Source organism: Cylas formicarius, unplaced genomic scaffold, assembly GCF_029955315.1.
Source record: "Cylas formicarius isolate icCylForm1 unplaced genomic scaffold, icCylForm1.1 PGA_scaffold_10__41_contigs__length_53128322, whole genome shotgun sequence".
In the NCBI taxonomy this organism is placed as follows: Eukaryota; Metazoa; Arthropoda; class Insecta; order Coleoptera; family Brentidae; genus Cylas; species Cylas formicarius.
Genome location: NW_026844214.1, coordinates 29,099,688 through 29,116,317, shown reverse-complemented (window position 1 = coordinate 29,116,317; position 16,630 = coordinate 29,099,688).

Below are 16,630 nucleotides of genomic sequence, written 5' to 3'. Positions count from 1 at the left end.
AAATTATATTTCAAGCAAAACATTGGTCGTTTTCAGCAGGTAGGTTTCGAAACTACGCTGCCATGGAGAATCTGATTTCTAGTCAGACGCCTTAACCGACAGACCAAGGCTAAATCTGTTTGAAAGTCGAAATATTTCTGGTATATAAAACAATTATATTTTTATAAATTTATGCACTCAACCCCATATTTGAGAAAATTTTCTCAGCTGAACTCTTAATTAAAAAATATATATTTTAAGCAAAACAATGGCCGTTTGCAGTAGGTAGGTTTCGAACTTACGCTGCCATAGAGAATCTGATTTCTAGTCAGACGCCTTAACCGACAGACCAAGGCTTAATCTGTTTGAAAGTCGAACTATTTTTGGTGATGTGCCATGCGTTGAAATATAAATCCATTATATTTTTATAAATTTATGTACTCAGTCCCCATATTTGAGAAAAATTTCTGGGCTGAGCTGTTAATTAAAAAATATATATGTCAAGCAAAACAATGGCCGTTTGCAGTAAGTAGGTTTCGAAACTACGCTTCCATGGAGAATCTGATTTCTAGACAGACGCCTTAACCGACAGACCAAGGCTAAATCTGTTTGAAAGTAGAACTATTTCTGGTAATGTGTCATTTGAAATATAAGGGCATTATATTGTTATAAATTTATGCACTCAATCCCGATAATTGACAAAATTTTCTTGACTGAACTGCTAATTACAAAAATTATGTTTCAAGCAAAACAATGGTCGTTTGCAGCAGGTAGGTTTCGAACCTACGATACCATAGAGAATATGATTTCTAGTCAGACGCCTTAACCGACAGACCAGGGCTAAATCTGTTTGAAAGTAGAACTATTTCTGGCGATGTGCCATTTGAAATATAAGGGCATTATATTATTTTAAATTTATGAACTCAATACCCATAATTGACAAAATTTTCTTGGCTGAGCTGCTAATTACAAAAATTATATTTCAAGCAAAACATTGGTCGTTTGCAGCAGGTAGGTTTCGAACCTACGCTGCCATGGAGAATCTGATTTCTAGTCAGACGCCTTAACCGACAGACCAAGGCTAAATCTGTTTGAAAGTCGAATTATTTCTGGTAATGTGCCATTTGAAATATAAGGGCATTATATTGTTATAAATTTATGCACTCAATCCCCATAATTGACAAAATTTTCTTGGCTGAGCTGCTAATTACAAAAATTATATTTCAAGCAAAACATTGGTCGTTTGCAGCAAGTAGGTTTCGAACCTACGCTGCCATGGAGAATGTGATTTCTAGTCAGACGAATTAACCGACAGACCAAGGCTAAATCTGTTTGAAAGTCGAAATATTTCTGGTATATAAAACCATTATATTTTTATAAATTTATGACCTCAACCCCATATTTGAGAAAAATTTCTGGGCTAAGCTGTTAATTAAAAAATATATATGTCAAGCAAAACAATGGCCGTTTGCAGTAAGTGGGTTTCGAAACTACGCTGCCATGGAGAATCTGATTTCTAGACAGACGCCTTAACCGACAGACCAAGGCTAAATCTGTTTGAAAGTAGAACTATTTCTGGTAATGTGTCATTTGAAATACAAGGGCATTACATTGTTATAAATTTATGCACTCAATCCCGATAATTGACAAAATTTTCTTGACTGAACTGCTAATTACAAAAATTATATTTCAAGCAAAACAATGGTCGTTTGCAGCAGGTAGGTTTCGAACCTACGATGCCATAGAGAATATGATTTCTAGTCAGACGCCTTAACCGACAGACCAGGGCTAAATCTGTTTGAAAGTAGAACTATTTCTGGTAATGTGTCATTTGAAATATAAGGGCATTACATTGTTATAAATTTATGCACTCAATCCCGATAATTGACAAAATTTTCTTGGCTGAGCTGCTAATTACAAAAATTATATTTCAAGCAAAGCATTGGTCGTTTTCAGCAGGTAGGTTTCGAAACTACGCTGCCATGGAGAATCTGATTTCTAGTCAGACGCCTTAACCGACAGACCAGGGCTAAATCTGTTTGAAAGTAGAACTATTTCTGGTGATGTGCTATTTGAAATATAAGGGCATTTTATTGTTATAAATTTATGCACTCAATCCAAATATTTGACCACATTTTTTGGGCTGAGCTGTTAATTACAAAAATTATATTTCTAGCAAAACAAATTTTCGTTTGCAGTAGGTAGGTTTCGAATCTACGCTGCCACGGAGAATCTGATTTCTAGTCAGACGCCTTAACCGACAGACCAAGGCTAAATCTGTTTGAAAGTTGAAATATTTCTGGTATATAAAACCATTATATTTTTATAAATTTATGACCTCAACCCCATATTTGAGAAAAAATTCTGAGCTGAGCTCTTAATTAAAAAATATATATTTTAAGCAAAACAATGGCCGTTTGCAGTAGGTAGGTTTCGAACCTACGCTGCCATAGAGAATCTGATTTCTGGTCAGACGCCTTAACCGACAGACCAGCGCTAAATCTGTTTGAAAGTAGAACTATTTCTGGTGATGTGTCATTTGGAATATAAGGGCATTACATTGTTATAAATTTATGCACTCAATCCCGATAATTGACAAAATTTTCTTGGCTGAGCTGCTAATTACAAAAATTATATTTCAAGCAAAACATTGGTCGTTTGCAGCAAGTAGGTTTCGAACCTACGCTGCCATAGAGAATCTGATTTCTAGTGAGACGCCTTAACCTACAGATCAGAGCTAAATCTGTTTGAAAGTAGAACTATTTCTGGTGATGTGCCATTTGAAATATAAGGGCATTATATTATTTTAAATTTATGAACTCAATACCCATAATTGACAAAATTTTCTGGGATATGCTGCTATTTATGAAAATTATATTTCAAGCAAAAAAATGGTTGTTTGCAGTAGGTAGGTTTCGAACCTATGCTGATAGAGAATCTGATTTCTAGTCAGACGCCTTAACCGACAGACCAGGGCTAAATCTGTTTGAAAGTAGAACTATTTCTGGTGATGTGCTATTTGAAATATAAGGGCATTTTATTGTTATAAATTTATGCACTCAATCCAAATATTTGACCACATTTTTTGGGCTGAGCTGTTAATTACAAAAATTATATTTCTAGCAAAACAAATTTTCGTTTGCAGTAGGTAGGTTTCGAATCTACGCTGCCACGGAGAGTCTGATTTCTAGTCAGACGCCTTAACCGACAGACCAAGGCTAAATCTGTTTGAAAGTCGAACTATTTCTGGTGATGTGCCATGCGTTGAAATATAAGTCCATTATATTTTTATAAATTTATGCACTCAATCCCGATAATTGACAAAATTTTCTTGGCTGAGCTGCTAATTACAAAAATTATATTTCAAGCAAAACAATGGTCGTATGCAGCAGGTAGGTTTCGAACCTATGCTGATAGAGAATCTGATTTCTAGTCAGACGCCTTAATCGACAGCCCAAGGCTAAATCTGTTTGGAAGTCGAACTATTTCTTGTGATGTGCCATGCGTTGAAATATAAGGCCATTATATTTTTTTAAATTTATGTTGTCAATCCCCACATTTGAGAAAAATTTCTGGGCTGAGCTGTTAATTGAAAAATATATATGTCAAGCAAAACAATGGTCGTTTGCAGCAGGTAGGTTTCGAACCTACGCTGCAATGGAGAATCTGATTTCTAGTCAGACGCCTTAACCGACAGACCAGGGCTAAATCTGTTTGAAAGTCGAACTATTTCTGGTGATGTGCCATGCGTTGAAATATAAGTCCATTATATTTTTATAAATTTATGTACTCAATCGCCATATTTGAGAAAAATTTCTGGGTTAAGCTGTTAATTATAAAATATATATTTCAAGCAAAACAATGGCCGTTTGAAGTAGGTAGGTTTCGAGCCTACGCTGCCATGGAGAATCTGATGTCTAAACAGACGCCTTAACAGACAGACCAACGCTAAATCTGTTTGAAAGGCGAACTATTTCTGGAGATGTGCCATTTGAAAGATAATGGCATTATATTGTTATAAATTTATGCACTCAATCCCCATAATTGACAAAATTTTCTTGGCTGAGCTGCTAATTACAAAAATTATATTTCAAGCAAAACATTGGTCGTTTTCAGCAGGTAGGTTTCGAAACTACGCTGCCATGGAGAATCTGATTTCTAGTCAGACGCCTTAACCGACAGACCAAGGCTAAATCTGTTTGAAAGTCGAAATATTTCTGGTATATAAATCAATTATATTATTATAAATTTATGCACTCAACCCCATATTTGAGAAAAATTTCTCAGCTGAGCTCTTAATTAAAAAATATATATTTTAAGCAAAACAATGGCCGTTTGCAGTAGGTAGGTTTCGAACTTACGCTGCCATAGAGAATCTGATTTCTAGTCAGACGCCTTAACCGACAGACCAAGGCTTAATCTGTTTGAAAGTCGAACTATTTTTGGTGATGTGCCATGCGTTGAAATATAAATCCATTATATTTTTATAAATTTATCTACTCAGTCCCCATATTTGAGAAAAATTTCTGGGCTGGGCTGTTAATTAAAAAATATATATGTCAAGCAAAACAATGGCCGTTTGCAGTAAGTGGGTTTCGAAACTACGCTGCCATGGAGAATCTGATTTCTAGACAGACGCCTTAACCGACAGACCAAGGCTAAATCTGTTTGAAAGTAGAACTATTTCTGGTAATGTGTCATTTGAAATATAAGGGCATTACATTGTTATAAATTTATGCACTCAAACCCGATAATTGACAAAATTTTCTTGACTGAACTGCTAATTACAAAAATTATATTTCAAGCAAAACAATGGTCGTTTGCAGCAGGTAGGTTTCGAACCTACGATGCCATAGAGAATATGATTTCTAGTCAGACGCCTTAACCGACAGACCAGGGCTAAATCTGTTTGAAAGTAGAACTATTTCTGGCGATGTGCCATTTGAAATATAAGGGCATTATATTATTTTAAATTTATGAACTCAATACCCATAATTGACAAAATTTTCTAGGATAAGCTGCTATTTACGAAAATTATATTTCAAGCAAAACAATGGTCGTTTGCAGTAGGTAGGTTTCGAAACTATGCTGATAGAGAATCTGATTTCTAGTCAGACGCCTTAACCGTCAGACCAAGGCTAAATCTGTTTGAAAGTGGAACTATTTCTGGTGATGTGCCATTTGAAATATAAGGGCATTATAATGTTTTAAATATATGCACTCAATCCCCATAATTGAAAAAATTTCAAGCAAAATAAATGGTCGTTTGCAGAAGGTAGGTTTCGCACCTACGCTGCCATGGAGAATCTGATTTCTAGTCAGACGCCTTGACCGATAGACCAGGGCTAAATCTGTTTGAAAGTAGAACTATTTCTGGTGATGTGCCATTTGAAATATAAGGGCATTATATTGTTTTAAATGTAAGCACTCAATCCCCATAATTGACAAAATTTTCTTGGTTGAGCTGCTAATTACAAAAATTATATTTCAAGCAAAACATTGGTCGTTTTCAGCAGGTAGGTTTCGAAACTACGCTGCCATGGAGAATCTGATTTCTAGTCAGACGCCTTAACCGACAGACCAGGGCTAAATCTGTTTGAAAGTAGAACTATTTCTGGTGATGTGCTATTTGAAATATAAGGGCATTTTATTGTTATAAATTTATGCACTCAATCCAAATATTTGACCACATTTTTTGGGCTGAGCTGTTAATTACAAAAATTATATTTCTAGCAAAACAAATTTTCGTTTGCAGTAGGTAGGTTTCGAATCTACGCTGCCACGGAGAATCTGATTTCTAGTCAGACGCCTTAACCGACAGACCAAGGCTAAATCTGTTTGAAAGTTGAAATATTTCTGGTATATAAAACCATTATATTTTTATAAATTTATGACCTCAACCCCATATTTGAGAAAAAATTCTGAGCTGAGCTCTTAATTAAAAAATATATATTTTAAGCAAAACAATGGCCGTTTGCAGTAGGTAGGTTTCGAACCTACGCTGCCATAGAGAATCTGATTTCTGGTCAGACGCCTTAACCGACAGACCAGCGCTAAATCTGTTTGAAAGTAGAACTATTTCTGGTGATGTGTCATTTGGAATATAAGGGCATTACATTGTTATAAATTTATGCACTCAATCCCGATAATTGACAAAATTTTCTTGGCTGAGCTGCTAATTACAAAAATTATATTTCAAGCAAAACATTGGTCGTTTGCAGCAAGTAGGTTTCGAACCTACGCTGCCATAGAGAATCTGATTTCTAGTGAGACGCCTTAACCTACAGATCAGAGCTAAATCTGTTTGAAAGTAGAACTATTTCTGGTGATGTGCCATTTGAAATATAAGGGCATTATATTATTTTAAATTTATGAACTCAATACCCATAATTGACAAAATTTTCTGGGATATGCTGCTATTTATGAAAATTATATTTCAAGCAAAAAAATGGTTGTTTGCAGTAGGTAGGTTTCGAACCTATGCTGATAGAGAATCTGATTTCTAGTCAGACGCCTTAACCGACAGACCAGGGCTAAATCTGTTTGAAAGTAGAACTATTTCTGGTGATGTGCTATTTGAAATATAAGGGCATTTTATTGTTATAAATTTATGCACTCAATCCAAATATTTGACCACATTTTTTGGGCTGAGCTGTTAATTACAAAAATTATATTTCTAGCAAAACAAATTTTCGTTTGCAGTAGGTAGGTTTCGAATCTACGCTGCCACGGAGAGTCTGATTTCTAGTCAGACGCCTTAACCGACAGACCAAGGCTAAATCTGTTTGAAAGTCGAACTATTTCTGGTGATGTGCCATGCGTTGAAATATAAGTCCATTATATTTTTATAAATTTATGCACTCAATCCCGATAATTGACAAAATTTTCTTGGCTGAGCTGCTAATTACAAAAATTATATTTCAAGCAAAACAATGGTCGTATGCAGCAGGTAGGTTTCGAACCTATGCTGATAGAGAATCTGATTTCTAGTCAGACGCCTTAATCGACAGCCCAAGGCTAAATCTGTTTGGAAGTCGAACTATTTCTTGTGATGTGCCATGCGTTGAAATATAAGGCCATTATATTTTTTTAAATTTATGTTGTCAATCCCCACATTTGAGAAAAATTTCTGGGCTGAGCTGTTAATTGAAAAATATATATGTCAAGCAAAACAATGGTCGTTTGCAGCAGGTAGGTTTCGAACCTACGCTGCAATGGAGAATCTGATTTCTAGTCAGACGCCTTAACCGACAGACCAGGGCTAAATCTGTTTGAAAGTCGAACTATTTCTGGTGATGTGCCATGCGTTGAAATATAAGTCCATTATATTTTTATAAATTTATGTACTCAATCGCCATATTTGAGAAAAATTTCTGGGTTAAGCTGTTAATTATAAAATATATATTTCAAGCAAAACAATGGCCGTTTGAAGTAGGTAGGTTTCGAGCCTACGCTGCCATGGAGAATCTGATGTCTAAACAGACGCCTTAACAGACAGACCAACGCTAAATCTGTTTGAAAGGCGAACTATTTCTGGAGATGTGCCATTTGAAAGATAATGGCATTATATTGTTATAAATTTATGCACTCAATCCCCATAATTGACAAAATTTTCTTGGCTGAGCTGCTAATTACAAAAATTATATTTCAAGCAAAACATTGGTCGTTTTCAGCAGGTAGGTTTCGAAACTACGCTGCCATGGAGAATCTGATTTCTAGTCAGACGCCTTAACCGACAGACCAAGGCTAAATCTGTTTGAAAGTCGAAATATTTCTGGTATATAAATCAATTATATTATTATAAATTTATGCACTCAACCCCATATTTGAGAAAAATTTCTCAGCTGAGCTCTTAATTAAAAAATATATATTTTAAGCAAAACAATGGCCGTTTGCAGTAGGTAGGTTTCGAACTTACGCTGCCATAGAGAATCTGATTTCTAGTCAGACGCCTTAACCGACAGACCAAGGCTTAATCTGTTTGAAAGTCGAACTATTTTTGGTGATGTGCCATGCGTTGAAATATAAATCCATTATATTTTTATAAATTTATCTACTCAGTCCCCATATTTGAGAAAAATTTCTGGGCTGGGCTGTTAATTAAAAAATATATATGTCAAGCAAAACAATGGCCGTTTGCAGTAAGTGGGTTTCGAAACTACGCTGCCATGGAGAATCTGATTTCTAGACAGACGCCTTAACCGACAGACCAAGGCTAAATCTGTTTGAAAGTAGAACTATTTCTGGTAATGTGTCATTTGAAATATAAGGGCATTACATTGTTATAAATTTATGCACTCAAACCCGATAATTGACAAAATTTTCTTGACTGAACTGCTAATTACAAAAATTATATTTCAAGCAAAACAATGGTCGTTTGCAGCAGGTAGGTTTCGAACCTACGATGCCATAGAGAATATGATTTCTAGTCAGACGCCTTAACCGACAGACCAGGGCTAAATCTGTTTGAAAGTAGAACTATTTCTGGCGATGTGCCATTTGAAATATAAGGGCATTATATTATTTTAAATTTATGAACTCAATACCCATAATTGACAAAATTTTCTAGGATAAGCTGCTATTTACGAAAATTATATTTCAAGCAAAACAATGGTCGTTTGCAGTAGGTAGGTTTCGAAACTATGCTGATAGAGAATCTGATTTCTAGTCAGACGCCTTAACCGTCAGACCAAGGCTAAATCTGTTTGAAAGTGGAACTATTTCTGGTGATGTGCCATTTGAAATATAAGGGCATTATAATGTTTTAAATATATGCACTCAATCCCCATAATTGAAAAAATTTCAAGCAAAATAAATGGTCGTTTGCAGAAGGTAGGTTTCGCACCTACGCTGCCATGGAGAATCTGATTTCTAGTCAGACGCCTTGACCGATAGACCAGGGCTAAATCTGTTTGAAAGTAGAACTATTTCTGGTGATGTGCCATTTGAAATATAAGGGCATTATATTGTTTTAAATGTAAGCACTCAATCCCCATAATTGACAAAATTTTCTTGGTTGAGCTGCTAATTACAAAAATTATATTTCAAGCAAAACATTGGTCGTTTTCAGCAGGTAGGTTTCGAAACTACGCTGCCATGGAGAATCTGATTTCTAGTCAGACGCCTTAACCGACAGACCAAGGCTAAATCTGTTTGAAAGTCGAAATATTTCTGGTATATAAAATAATTATATTTTTATTAATTTATGCACTCAACCCCATATTTGAGAAAAATTTCTCAGCTGAACTCTTAATTAAAAAATATATATTTTAAGCAAAACAATGGCCGTTTGCAGTAGGTAGGTTTCGAACTTACGCTGCCATAGAGAATCTGATTTCTAGTCAGACGCCTTAACCGACAGACCAAGGCTTAATCTGTTTGAAAGTCGAACTATTTTTGGTGATGTGCCATGCGTTGAAATATAAATCCATTATATTTTTATAAATTTATGTACTCAGTCCCCATATTTGAGAAAAATTTCTGGGCTGAGCTGTTAATTAAAAAATATATATGTCAAGCAAAACAATGGCCGTTTGCAGTAAGTAGGTTTCGAAACTACGCTTCCATGGAGAATCTGATTTCTAGACAGACGCCTTAACCGACAGACCAAGGCTAAATCTGTTTGAAAGTAGAACTATTTCTGGTAATGTGTCATTTGAAATATAAGGGCATTATATTGTTATAAATTTATGCACTCAATCCCGATAATTGACAAAATTTTCTTGACTGAACTGCTAATTACAAAAATTATGTTTCAAGCAAAACAATGGTCGTTTGCAGCAGGTAGGTTTCGAACCTACGATACCATAGAGAATATGATTTCTAGTCAGACGCCTTAACCGACAGACCAGGGCTAAATCTGTTTGAAAGTAGAACTATTTCTGGCGATGTGCCATTTGAAATATAAGGGCATTATATTATTTTAAATTTATGAACTCAATACCCATAATTGACAAAATTTTCTTGGCTGAGCTGCTAATTACAAAAATTATATTTCAAGCAAAACATTGGTCGTTTGCAGCAGGTAGGTTTCGAACCTACGCTGCCATGGAGAATCTGATTTCTAGTCAGACGCCATAACCGACAGACCAAGGCTAAATCTGTTTGAAAGTCAAGCTGTTAATTAAAAAATATATATGTCAAGCAAAACAATGGCCGTTTGCAGTAAGTGGGTTTCGAAACTACGCTGCCATGGAGAATCTGATTTCTAGACAGACGCCTTAACCGACAGACCAAGGCTAAATCTGTTTGAAAGTAGAACTATTTCTGGTAATGTGTCATTTGAAATATAAGGGCATTACATTGTTATAAATTTATGCACTCAATCCCGATAATTGACAAAATTTTCTTGACTGAACTGCTAATTACAAAAATTATATTTCAAGCAAAACAATGGTCGTTTGCAGCAGGTAGGTTTCGAACCTACGATGCCATAGAGAATATGATTTCTAGTCAGACGCCTTAACCGACAGACCAGGGCTAAATCTGTTTGAAAGTAGAACTATTTCTGGTAATGTGTCATTTGAAATATAAGGGCATTGCATTGTTATAAATTTATGCACTCAATCCCGATAATTGACAAAATTTTCTTGACTGAACTGCTAATTACAAAAATTATATTGCAAGCAAAACAATGGTCGTTTGCAGCAGGTAGGTTTCGAACCTACGATGCCATAGAGAATATGATTTCTAGTCAGACGCCTTAACCGACAGACCAGGGCTAAATCTGTTTGAAAGTAGAACTATTTCTGGCGATGTGCCATTTGAAATATAAGGGCATTATATTATTTTAAATTTATGAACTCAATACCCATAATTGACAAAATTTTCTGGGATAAGCTGCTATTTACGAAAATTATATTTCAAGCAAAACAATGGTCGTTTGCAGTAGGTAGGTTTCGAAACTATGCTGATAGAGAATCTGATTTCTAGTCAGACGCCTTAACCGTCAGACCAAGGCTAAATCTGTTTGAAAGTGGAACTATTTCTGGTGATGTGCCATTTGAAATATAAGGGCATTATAATGTTTTAAATATATGCACTCAATCCCCATAATTGAAAAAATTTCAAGCAAAATAAATGGTCGTTTGCAGAAGGTAGGTTTCGCACCTACGCTGCCATGGAGAATCTGATTTCTAGTCAGACGCCTTGACCGATAGACCAGGGCTAAATCTGTTTGAAAGTAGAACTATTTCTGGCGATGTGCCATTTGAAATATAAGGGCATTATGTTATTTTAAATTTATGAACTCAATCCCCATAATAGACAAAATTTTCTTGGTTGAGCTGCTAATTACAAAAATTATATTTCAAGCAAAACATTGGTCGTTTTCAGCAGGTAGGTTTCGAAACTACGCTGCCATGGAGAATCTGATTTCTAGTCAGACGCCTTAACCGACAGACCAAGGCTAAATCTGTTTGAAAGTCGAAATATTTCTGGTATATAAAACAATTATATTTTTATAAATTTATGCACTCAACCCCATATTTGAGAAAAATTTCTCAGCTGAACTCTTAATTAAAAAATATATATTTTAAGCAAAACAATGGCCGTTTGCAGTAGGTAGGTTTCGAACTTACGCTGCCATAGAGAATCTGATTTCTAGTCAGACGCCTTAACCGACAGACCAAGGCTTAATCTGTTTGAAAGTCGAACTATTTTTGGTGATGTGCCATGCGTTGAAATATAAATCCATTATATTTTTATTAATTTATGTACTCAGTCCCCATATTTGAGAAAAATTTCTGGGCTGAGCTGTTAATTAAAAAATATATATGTCAAGCAAAACAATGGCCGTTTGCAGTAAGTAGGTTTCGAAACTACGCTTCCATGGAGAATCTGATTTCTAGACAGACGCCTTAACCGACAGACCAAGGCTAAATCTGTTTGAAAGTAGAACTATTTCTGGTAATGTGTCATTTGAAATATAAGGGCATTATATTGTTATAAATTTATGCACTCAATCCCGATAATTGACAAAATTTTCTTGACTGAACTGCTAATTACAAAAATTATATTTCAAGCAAAACAATGGTCGTTTGCAGCAGGTAGGTTTCGAACCTACGATACCATAGAGAATATGATTTCTAGTCAGACGCCTTAACCGACAGACCAGGGCTAAATCTGTTTGAAAGTAGAACTATTTCTGGCGATGTGCCATTTGAAATATAAGGGCATTATATTATTTTAAATTTATGAACTCCATACCCATAATTGACAAAATTTTCTTGGCTGAGCTGCTAATTACAAAAATTATATTTCAAGCAAAACATTGGTCGTTTGCAGCAGGTAGGTTTCGAACCTACGCTGCCATGGAGAATCTGATTTCTAGTCAGACGCCTTAACCGACAGACCAAGGTTAAATCTGTTTGAAAGTCGAACTATTTCTGGTGATGTGCCATTTGAAATATAAGGGCATTATATTGTTATAAATTTATGCACTCAATCCCCATAATTGACAAAATTTTCTTGGCTGAGCTGCTAATTACAAAAATTATATTTCAAGCAAAACATTGGTCGTTTGCAGCAAGTAGGTTTCGAACCTACGCTGCCATGGAGAATGTGATTTCTAGTCAGACGAATTAACCGACAGACCAGGGCTAAATCTGTTTGAAAGTAGAAAACTATTTCTGGTGATGTGCCATTTGAAATATAAGGGCATTATATTGTTTTAAATGTAAGCACTCAATCCCCATAATTGACAAAATTTTCTGGACTGAGCTGCTAATTACAAAAATTATATTTCAAGCAAAACAATGGTCGTTTGCAGCAAGTAGGTTTCGAACCTACGCTGCCATAGAGAATCTGATTTCTAGTCAGACGCCTTAACCGACAGACCAGAGCTAAATCTGTTTGAAAGTAGAACTATTTCTGGTGATGTGCCATGCGTTGAACTATAAGGGCATTTTATTGTTATAAATTTATGCACTCAATCCCCATAATTGACCACATTTTTTGGACTGAGCTGCTAATTACAAAAATTATATTTCAAGCAAAACATTGGTCGTTTGCAGCAAGTAGGTTTCGAACCTACGCTGCCATGGAGAATGTGATTTCTAGTCAGACGAATTAACCGACAGACCAGGGCTAAATCTGTTTGAAAGTAGAAAACTATTTCTGGTGATGTGCCATTTGAAATATAAGGGCATTATATTGTTTTAAATGTAAGCACTCAATCCCCATAATTGACAAAATTTTCTGGACTGAGCTGCTAATTACAAAAATTATATTTCAAGCAAAACAATGGTCGTTTGCAGCAAGTAGGTTTCGAACCTACGCTGCCATAGAGAATCTGATTTCTAGTCAGACGCCTTAACCGACAGACCAGAGCTAAATCTGTTTGAAAGTAGAACTATTTCTGGTGATGTGCCATGCGTTGAACTATAAGGGCATTTTATTGTTATAAATTTATGCACTCAATCCCCATAATTGACCACATTTTTTGGACTGAGCTGCTAATTACAAAAATTATACTTCAAGCAAAACAATGGTCGTTTGCAGCAGGTAGGTTTCGAACCTACGACGCCATAGAGAATATGATTTCTAGTCAGACGCCTTAACCGACAGACCAGGGCTAAATCTGTTTGAAAGTAGAACTATTTCTGGTAATGTGTCATTTGAAATATAAGGGCATTACATTGTTATAAATTTATGCACTCAATCCCGATAATTGACAAAATTTTCTTGACTGAACTGCTAATTACAAAAATTATATTTCAAGCAAAACAATGGTCGTTTGCAGCAGGTAGGTTTCGAACCTACGATGCCATAGAGAATATGATTTCTAGTCAGACGCCTTAACCGACAGACCAGGGCTAAATCTGTTTGAAAGTAGAACTATTTCTGGCGATGTGCCATTTGAAATATAAGGGCATTATATTATTTTAAATTTATGAACTCGATACCCATAATTGACAAAATTTTCTTGGCTGAGCTGCTAATTACAAAATTTATATTTCAAGCAAAACATTGGTCGTTTGCAGCAGGTAGGTTTCGAACCTACGCTGCCATGGAGAATGTGATTTCTAGTCAGACGAATTAACCGACAGACCAAAGCTAAATCTGTTTGAAAGTCGAAATATTTCTGGTATATAAAACCATTATATTTTTATAAATTTATGACCTCAACCCCATATTTGAGAAAAATTTCTGGGCTGAGCTGTTAATTAAAAAATATATATGTCAAGCAAAACAATGGCCGTTTGCAGTAAGTGGGTTTCGAAACTACGCTGCCATGGAGAATCTGATTTCTAGACAGACGCCTTAACCGACAGACCAAGGCTAAATCTGTTTGAAAGTAGAACTATTTCTGGTAATGTGTCATTTGAAATATAAGGGCATTACATTGTTATAAATTTATGCACTCAATCCCGATAATTGACAAAATTTTCTTGACTGAACTGCTAATTACAAAAATTATATTTCAAGCAAAACAATGGTCGTTTGCAGCAGGTAGGTTTCGAACCTACGATGCCATAGAGAATATGATTTCTAGTCAGACGCCTTAACCGACAGACCAGGGCTAAATCTGTTTGAAAGTAGAACTATTTCTGGTAATGTGTCATTTGAAATATAAGGGCATTACATTGTTATAAATTTATGCACTCAATCCCGATAATTGACAAAATTTTCTTGACTGAACTGCTAATTACAAAAATTATATTTCAAGCAAAACAATGGTCGTTTGCAGCAGGTAGGTTTCGAACCTACGATGCCATAGAGAATATGATTTCTAGTCAGACGCCTTAACCGACAGACCAGGGCTAAATCTGTTTGAAAGTAGAACTATTTCTGGTAATGTGTCATTTGAAATATAAGGGCATTGCATTGTTATAAATTTATGCACTCAATCCCGATAATTGACAAAATTTTCTTGACTGAACTGCTAATTACAAAAATTATATTGCAAGCAAAACAATGGTCGTTTGCAGCAGGTAGGTTTCGAACCTACGATGCCATAGAGAATATGATTTCTAGTCAGACGCCTTAACCGACAGACCAGGGCTAAATCTGTTTGAAAGTAGAACTATTTCTGGCGATGTGCCATTTGAAATATAAGGGCATTATATTATTTTAAATTTATGAACTCAATACCCATAATTGACAAAATTTTCTGGGATAAGCTGCTATTTACGAAAATTATATTTCAAGCAAAACAATGGTCGTTTGCAGTAGGTAGGTTTCGAACCTATGCTGATAGAGAATCTGATTTCTAGTCAGACGCCTTAACCGACAGACCAAGGCTAAATCTGTTTGAAAGTCGAAATATTTCTGGTATATAAAACAATTATATTTTTATAAATTTATGCACTCAACCCCATATTTGAGAAAAATTTCTCAGCTGAACTCTTAATTAAAAAATATATATTTTAAGCAAAACAATGGCCGTTTGCAGTAGGTAGGTTTCGAACTTACGCTGCCATAGAGAATCTGATTTCTAGTCAGACGCCTTAACCGACAGACCAAGGCTTAATCTGTTTGAAAGTCGAACTATTTTTGGTGATGTGCCATGCGTTGAAATATAAATCCATTATATTTTTATTAATTTATGTACTCAGTCCCCATATTTGAGAAAAATTTCTGGGCTGAGCTGTTAATTAAAAAATATATATGTCAAGCAAAACAATGGCCGTTTGCAGTAAGTAGGTTTCGAAATTACGCTTCCATGGAGAATCTGATTTCTAGACAGACGCCTTAACCGACAGACCAAGGCTAAATCTGTTTGAAAGTAGAACTATTTCTGGTAATGTGTCATTTGAAATATAAGGGCATTATATTGTTATAAATTTATGCACTCAATCCCGATAATTGACAAAATTTTCTTGACTGAACTGCTAATTACAAAAATTATATTTCAAGCAAAACAATGGTCGTTTGCAGCAGGTAGGTTTCGAACCTACGATACCATAGAGAATATGATTTCTAGTCAGACGCCTTAACCGACAGACCAGGGCTAAATCTGTTTGAAAGTAGAACTATTTCTGGCGATGTGCCATTTGAAATATAAGGGCATTATATTATTTTAAATTTATGAACTCCATACCCATAATTGACAAAATTTTCTTGGCTGAGCTGCTAATTACAAAAATTATATTTCAAGCAAAACATTGGTCGTTTGCAGCAGGTAGGTTTCGAACCTACGCTGCCATGGAGAATCTGATTTCTAGTCAGACGCCTTAACCGACAGACCAAGGTTAAATCTGTTTGAAAGTCGAACTATTTCTGGTGATGTGCCATTTGAAATATAAGGGCATTATATTGTTATAAATTTATGCACTCAATCCCCATAATTGACAAAATTTTCTTGGCTGAGCTGCTAATTACAAAAATTATATTTCAAGCAAAACATTGGTCGTTTGCAGCAAGTAGGTTTCGAACCTACGCTGCCATGGAGAATGTGATTTCTAGTCAGACGAATTAACCGACAGACCAGGGCTAAATCTGTTTGAAAGTAGAAAACTATTTCTGGTGATGTGCCATTTGAAATATAAGGGCATTATATTGTTTTAAATGTAAGCACTCAATCCCCATAATTGACAAAATTTTCTGGACTGAGCTGCTAATTACAAAAATTATATTTCAAGCAAAACAATGGTCGTTTGCAGCAAGTAGGTTTCGAACCTACGCTGCCATAGAGAATCTGATTTCTAGT